Source organism: Cricetulus griseus, chromosome 2, assembly GCF_003668045.3.
Source record: "Cricetulus griseus strain 17A/GY chromosome 2, alternate assembly CriGri-PICRH-1.0, whole genome shotgun sequence".
NCBI lineage: Eukaryota > Metazoa > Chordata > Mammalia > Rodentia > Cricetidae > Cricetulus > Cricetulus griseus.
This window is the reverse complement of record NC_048595.1, coordinates 204,188,093-204,194,145: the sequence shown is the minus strand read 5'-3', so window position 1 is coordinate 204,194,145 and position 6,053 is coordinate 204,188,093. Positions and strand designations below refer to the sequence as shown.

Sequence of the window (6,053 nt, the reverse complement as noted above, 5' to 3'; positions counted from 1 at the left end):
GAAGAGGCATTATACAAGTAAGAAAGATATTTGTCAGCTCCCAAGGGAGCTAACAAAAACACCCCATGTAAGGGAACATCAAGCAACAGGGGATGGTGTGTCCCTAGACATAAATTGTATGTGGCAGACACATTCTGTGGAGTCTAAAAAGAGAGCATTGTTGGCAATTGGAGTTTGAATGCTTTAGAAACAGCTTTGTGCTGGGCTTTGTAGGAGGGGCAAAAATTGAATGTTGAGTGTATAGTGAAGGCTTTTTAGGCCTTGTGATAGTTCAAAATAGCTGCCAGTAGGCAGTTAATAATAACTTCCACAATTCCACAAGAGATAACCAGCAGCCTCAGGAGATTATAAGCCCAGAAGCAGTGTGGTCCACTTCACTCTCTTAGGGATCTACCACACAAACTCACTGTTGAATATAGATACCAATAAAAATAGCCACAATAGAGGCATGGAGGCACTCTTAAGTCAGAGGAAAGTTCATGTAGGTATTGATGTGCTTAATCTGAACTATAAGAGACATCCTAGTTATTCATGAGGACATTGCCAGACAGCAGAGAGCAGCCCTAACCTCTTACAACTAGATAAGTGATATCCTGAGCCTACCTCACTAAATCACAAACACCAAGATATGGTTACTGGGCAAGAAGAGGCATTATACAAACAAGGAAACTATTGTTTCAATGTGGCCAGTGAGACCGTTTCCAAAAACAGATAGGAGGTTATGAAAAGGTATTTGGAACTCTACTCTGGGAAACAGGGAGTGGACAGACTGGAGCAGGGTTTGCAGTAAGAGAAGAGCCAGATATGCTGATGACAAGTGAACATTTTGTCACTCACAAATAAGCCTCATTATCATTTGTCCTTTGGCTGCAATAGAAAATACTCATGAAAGTGACAGCAATTGAATTATTAGGACTTTTTGCTATCCTTATTTCACAGAGGAGGAAATATTGTTCTGTAATAAATGAATATGACATTCACTGAGAAAAAACTGCAAAATGTAACTCCAATATTTATATATTCTCTGTGTGTATGTGTGTCTTTCCAATCTGTATCCAATTTTTAGACGTTAAATAATGACCAGAACATGTTCAACCCCTATACTGAGGATGCTTTTGAGATATCGCTTATACTTGGAAGGCTTTAGGGATATAACTCAGGCTGGATAAATGATATTGTCTTCACTCCTCTATCAGCTTCACCATGGAATGAGTCATGAGATGTCCTTGATTGGCCGTATCAACAAATCTGTGTCCTGATAAATGGTAGGCACTGTGATAGATAATGAAGGCATGGGGTCCTGGCTCTCAAGAGCTTACACATTGCTGGAAGGGGTACAAACAATTCAGTCTTTTGGTAGGGATTGTGCTACATAAGCACAAATGAAGGGGCTGTCCTAGAATTTGCATGTGTGGCTGTGATTGGACTACATCTGAGACATTCTATAGAGAATATCTATTACTAAGGAGTTGAAAGATGATTAATAATTAGCCAAGAGGCTTTAAAGTTTAGTCTAAGATGCTGGGAAGGTGGTTTAATTGCAAACATGAAGACTAGTTCAGATCTCCAGCATATATTTCCAGGGCAGAAAAAAGAAGGAAAAACAAGAGGAATTCATTTCCTGTTATTGGATACTGACATACTGTCAAACCACCTTCTAAATATTTGTGTTTGTACATATCAATTTGTGCTGATGTTACCTTTGCTCAGAGAAGCCACTTTTTGCAGTGGGTAATAGTTAATGTAGAGAGTAATAACTGGTCAAAATGCCTAGTATGGTATACATAGGGAGCCACTCTCCTTTAGAAATGTAGCCATGGATAGGTTGTCCTTATTATACAATATATGGCTCTGCACCCATGCACATACTAGGCAATAGTAACTGAACTAAAGGATTTATTAACAGTAAAAGATTACTTGAATTCAGTAGAGAGATGGGGGGGGCACTATGAGGAGTTTGAGGGAGGTAGTGGTGAATTGCTACGGTCAAAATACATTATTTATATGTATGTCTCAAAGAATAAGTAAATACTGATAAGAACAGATACTAAACTTGATCTTAGCCAAAAGGCCAGAAACTGGACTGTTTGATAAACTGGACATGCAGGACCTACCCACAGGAAAGTGACTGCTGAACTTGCAAAACAAGACGGCCCTGAAGGGTTCCTGTTTCATGGAGAAGTCTGCGGGACACACTGTGGCCTATAGGCTGAAGATGGATGCCGAAACATTACAGAGGAACTTTGGGTGACTATCCAGGTAGTGAGATGTCTCTGTCAGATGTAGAGTTTATATATTATCCTTCTGTGCTCTTTGATGGAGTTGAAGACAGATAGTTATAGTTTTTTTAGTTAGTATGAAAGATAAGTTACATATAAGACTTTTAGACTCACAAAGATAAGATAGGTGATAGGATTTTTTTTTTTTTTTTGGTTTTTCGAGACAGGGTTTCTCTGTGGCTTTGGAGGCTGTCCTGGAACTCGCTCTTGTAGACCAGGCTGGTCTCGAACTCACAGAGATCCACCTACCTCTGCCTCCCGAGTGCTGGGATTAAAGGCGTGCAGCAGTAACTATAGTTCTTACTTGATAATTGTTTTGCTATATATTTTACTATGTTAATGTGAAAGGGGGAAATTAATAAAAGTATACCCCCCAAAATAAGTAAATACTTCTTTTTTTCACCCTTTTTTCCATTTTTCTTGTTATTGAAAATATTCTTTCAATATAATATATCCTGATTATAGCCCCTCACTATTCCCAGTTCCTCCCCACCTCCCCTCCTCTCTGGATCAACTCCCTTTCTGTCTAAGAGATAACAACCAAACATGACAAAATAAAATATAATAAGATGAAGCAAAAACTTTCATATCAAAGTCAGACATGGCAACACAACACGAGGGAAAGAGTCCTAGAGTAGACACAAGAGTCAGAGATTCACTCATCCTCACAGTCGGGAGTACCATAAAAATACTAATCTAATAGCTATAATATGCAGAGGACCTGGTGGAGACCCATGTAGGCCCTGTGCTTGCTGCAGGTGGGGATATACAACATTAGGCTGCTGTGGTGATTTGAATAAGAAGAGCCCCCACTATGACTGCCTGCTTTCTGCCATCCCTCCCCCCATGATGATGGTGGACTAAGTTTCTGAAACTGTAAGCAAGCCCTTAATTACATGCTTTCTTGTATAAGAGCTACTTTTATAAAAGTCATGGTATCTCTTCACAGCAATAGAACAGTGACTAAGACAGCTGCAGATGGAAACTTAGCAGAAGAGACTTCCCAGGGTTGAATATTTTGATAATATGATGAGTAAATTTAGTTGCTCTTAAAAGAAATTTAAGACGACAAAGGATGCTGGACAGTCTCAGTGTAAACAGACATTGTTCATTGTCTGTTTGTGTTTGCTTACATAATGATGAGTACACACAGATGGGGCTGGAGCCAGAACTAGGGGAGCCAATGAAATGACAGCGAGGCAGTCATTGTGCCCCAGCTCACAAACTGCCAGTCTGCCCAGGGCCCATACTCACTGCTTCTGTGGCAGCAACTGCTTGCAAATGCACACCATGGATGTGTCTCCTGGGAAAACCAACAGGTTCCATCAGGTGCTGGTTTTTATAAGTCTCTTTGAGAAAAGAGTAACCTCTCTTCAACCTATTTGCTGAGTAATAATACACAAGCAATGATGTCCCAACCCAGATTTTTGTCCTTAATCTTAAGTGTGTGTCACTTGGATATTCTTTATTGCTCCCGAGAACTAGTATATAATTAATGGATTCCGAGTCCTCTTCTCTCACTTGGTAAATTGTGAGTTTTCATCCACAGCTTCTTTTCTTTTTCTTTATTCTTTTCTCATATATTACACCCCAACTTCAGTTTCCCCTCCTTCCACCCCTCCCAACCCCCCAACACACCTCTCTTCTCACCCAGATCCACTGCTCCTGTTTCCCTTCAGAAAAGAGCAGACATCCCAGAGATATCAACTGAACATGGCATAACAAGATGCAATAAGACTAGGTACAAACTCTCATAACAAGGCTGGACAAGGCAACCCCATAGAAGAAACAGGGTCCCAAGAGCAGGGCAAAAAAGTCAGACACCCCCACTTGTACTGTTAGGAGTCCAAAAAACAAAACAAAACAAAAAACAAAGGGTAAACAACCACAGCATGTATGAAGAGGACCTAGCACAGACACATTCAGGCTCTGTAATTAATGCCCCAGTCTCAGTGAGCCCCTATGAGCCCTGCTTTGTTGATTCTGTGGGCCTCATTCTCCTGGTGTTCTTGACCCCTCTGGCTCCTACAGTCCTTCCTCCCTCTCTTCTGTAGGGTTCCTTGAGCTCAGCCTAATGATCTTTTATTGTTCTGGATTGTCTTAGCTAGCCTGAGATTTTTGTTTTTCCATATGAAATTGAACATTGTCTTTCAAGGTCCATAAACACAACTTCTTCCCACTTCTTCCTCACCACACTTTGTGATCACTTATTGGTTTTGAACTTAAAGAAAAAGACTAGGTGACCTTGAACTTCATCAGGAGAATCAGTTGCCTCCCATTAGAGACGCTAAGATTACACTCAGACCAATACTTCCCAAAACCTGTGCCTTTGATCTCATGTCAAAATGCATAGCTCATATTTCTATATCCCACTTTCAAATTAGCTTGCGAACTGATTTTATAATAAAAATTTAAAGTTACTGAGCTGTTAATTACTGGTTCTCTTGGATAGGTTACTTTTTTTCCATATATGTGTCTCTATCTATAATTATTTATTTACTAGGAAACATATGGATTTTGTAACTCAATATCCCAAAATAAGACTCCTCACTTAAGGTGAGCAACTATTTATATATACTGTGAATAGAAAGCAGTTAAGATAGGATATGGATAGTGTGGCTTCCTGGGACTATCAATATCATGGGTGATGAGTTCAGTGTAAGAATTTGGGGCAATGAGGAGGGAAACTGCAACAAAGAAAGTGTGTGGAGTGGTCCAACTGACAAGAGACTATGAGTTTCAGTTAAAGGACTGTTAGTCTTTGATGACTTTGAAAGAAAAACATTAGATAAAATTATCCTGACCTCAATGCTTCATTAATATGGTCTATTAATCAAACCCTTCCAATAGGTGAACTACTTAGGACACAGGAGTTTAAGAATTCAAGACAGTGAACCTGGAGAAGCAAAGGAAGTTATTAAACATAGAGATGAAAGATGGGAGCCTAGATCAGTGACTCCCAATTAAGCAGTTCCGAGCACTAAGGGCAAGGCTTGTGAAAACACATATAATTGCCTATAGAACACATTTTTATGTAGCATTCATTTCACCTTTTGGGATAGGGAAATACAAAATCCTAATAAATGGACATGTGACCATGGAGTATCCACTCCTTAGACTTTGAGATTTCTGTGTCACTTTCTTAGCATACTGTTGCAAAGCCTGCTTTTAAGACAAATCAATCCTACCTAGAAAGGATCATTTAAAGGATTTGGATTTACAAGTAAGAATAAAAGAATGACCATGGGCTTAAAACTTTCCTGAAGGATTTTGCAAGTGAGTCTCCCACTCACAACAGTCTATTACTTGTTCAGAGAAAGCTAGAAATATTTAATTTCTACTATGCCCAAAGGTTAGCCTGTGAAGAGACACAATTATTACTGTTGATAGACATACCAACTTGTTAACAGTAATGTTGAGAATTAACATTAGATTATTTCATTAAATTTTTTCTATAATAATATTTTAGACATGAGGGTTAATTTTGTGTCATTTTACTGTGCTTAGGAGTTCCAGGTAGATGGTAAAACATTATTTTATCCTATTTGTTCAAGTCTTGAAAGGAACCAAGAGGCAGGAAGGATGAATTTATCCTAGAGCTGAGACAGTCTTTGCCTGCCTTCAGCCTTCAGAACGCCTACTTCATGACTTTTGACTTATAAAGGCATTTTCACCATAACCCTCATCCTTCCACATCTCAGGGCTTTGGGCTTGAGCTTAATCACATTACAAGCTGTTTGACAGTGAACTGTGGGGCTTCTTAGCTTCCAAAAC

At 39.4% G+C, this 6,053-nt stretch overlaps 1 pseudogene; it reads right to left on the bottom strand.

The window, feature by feature from the left end:
- Window positions 1-1,967: 1,967 nt before the first annotated feature.
- On the bottom strand, window positions 1,968-2,082 carry LOC113834050 (annotated as a pseudogene).
- Window positions 2,083-6,053: the final 3,971 nt, after the last annotated feature.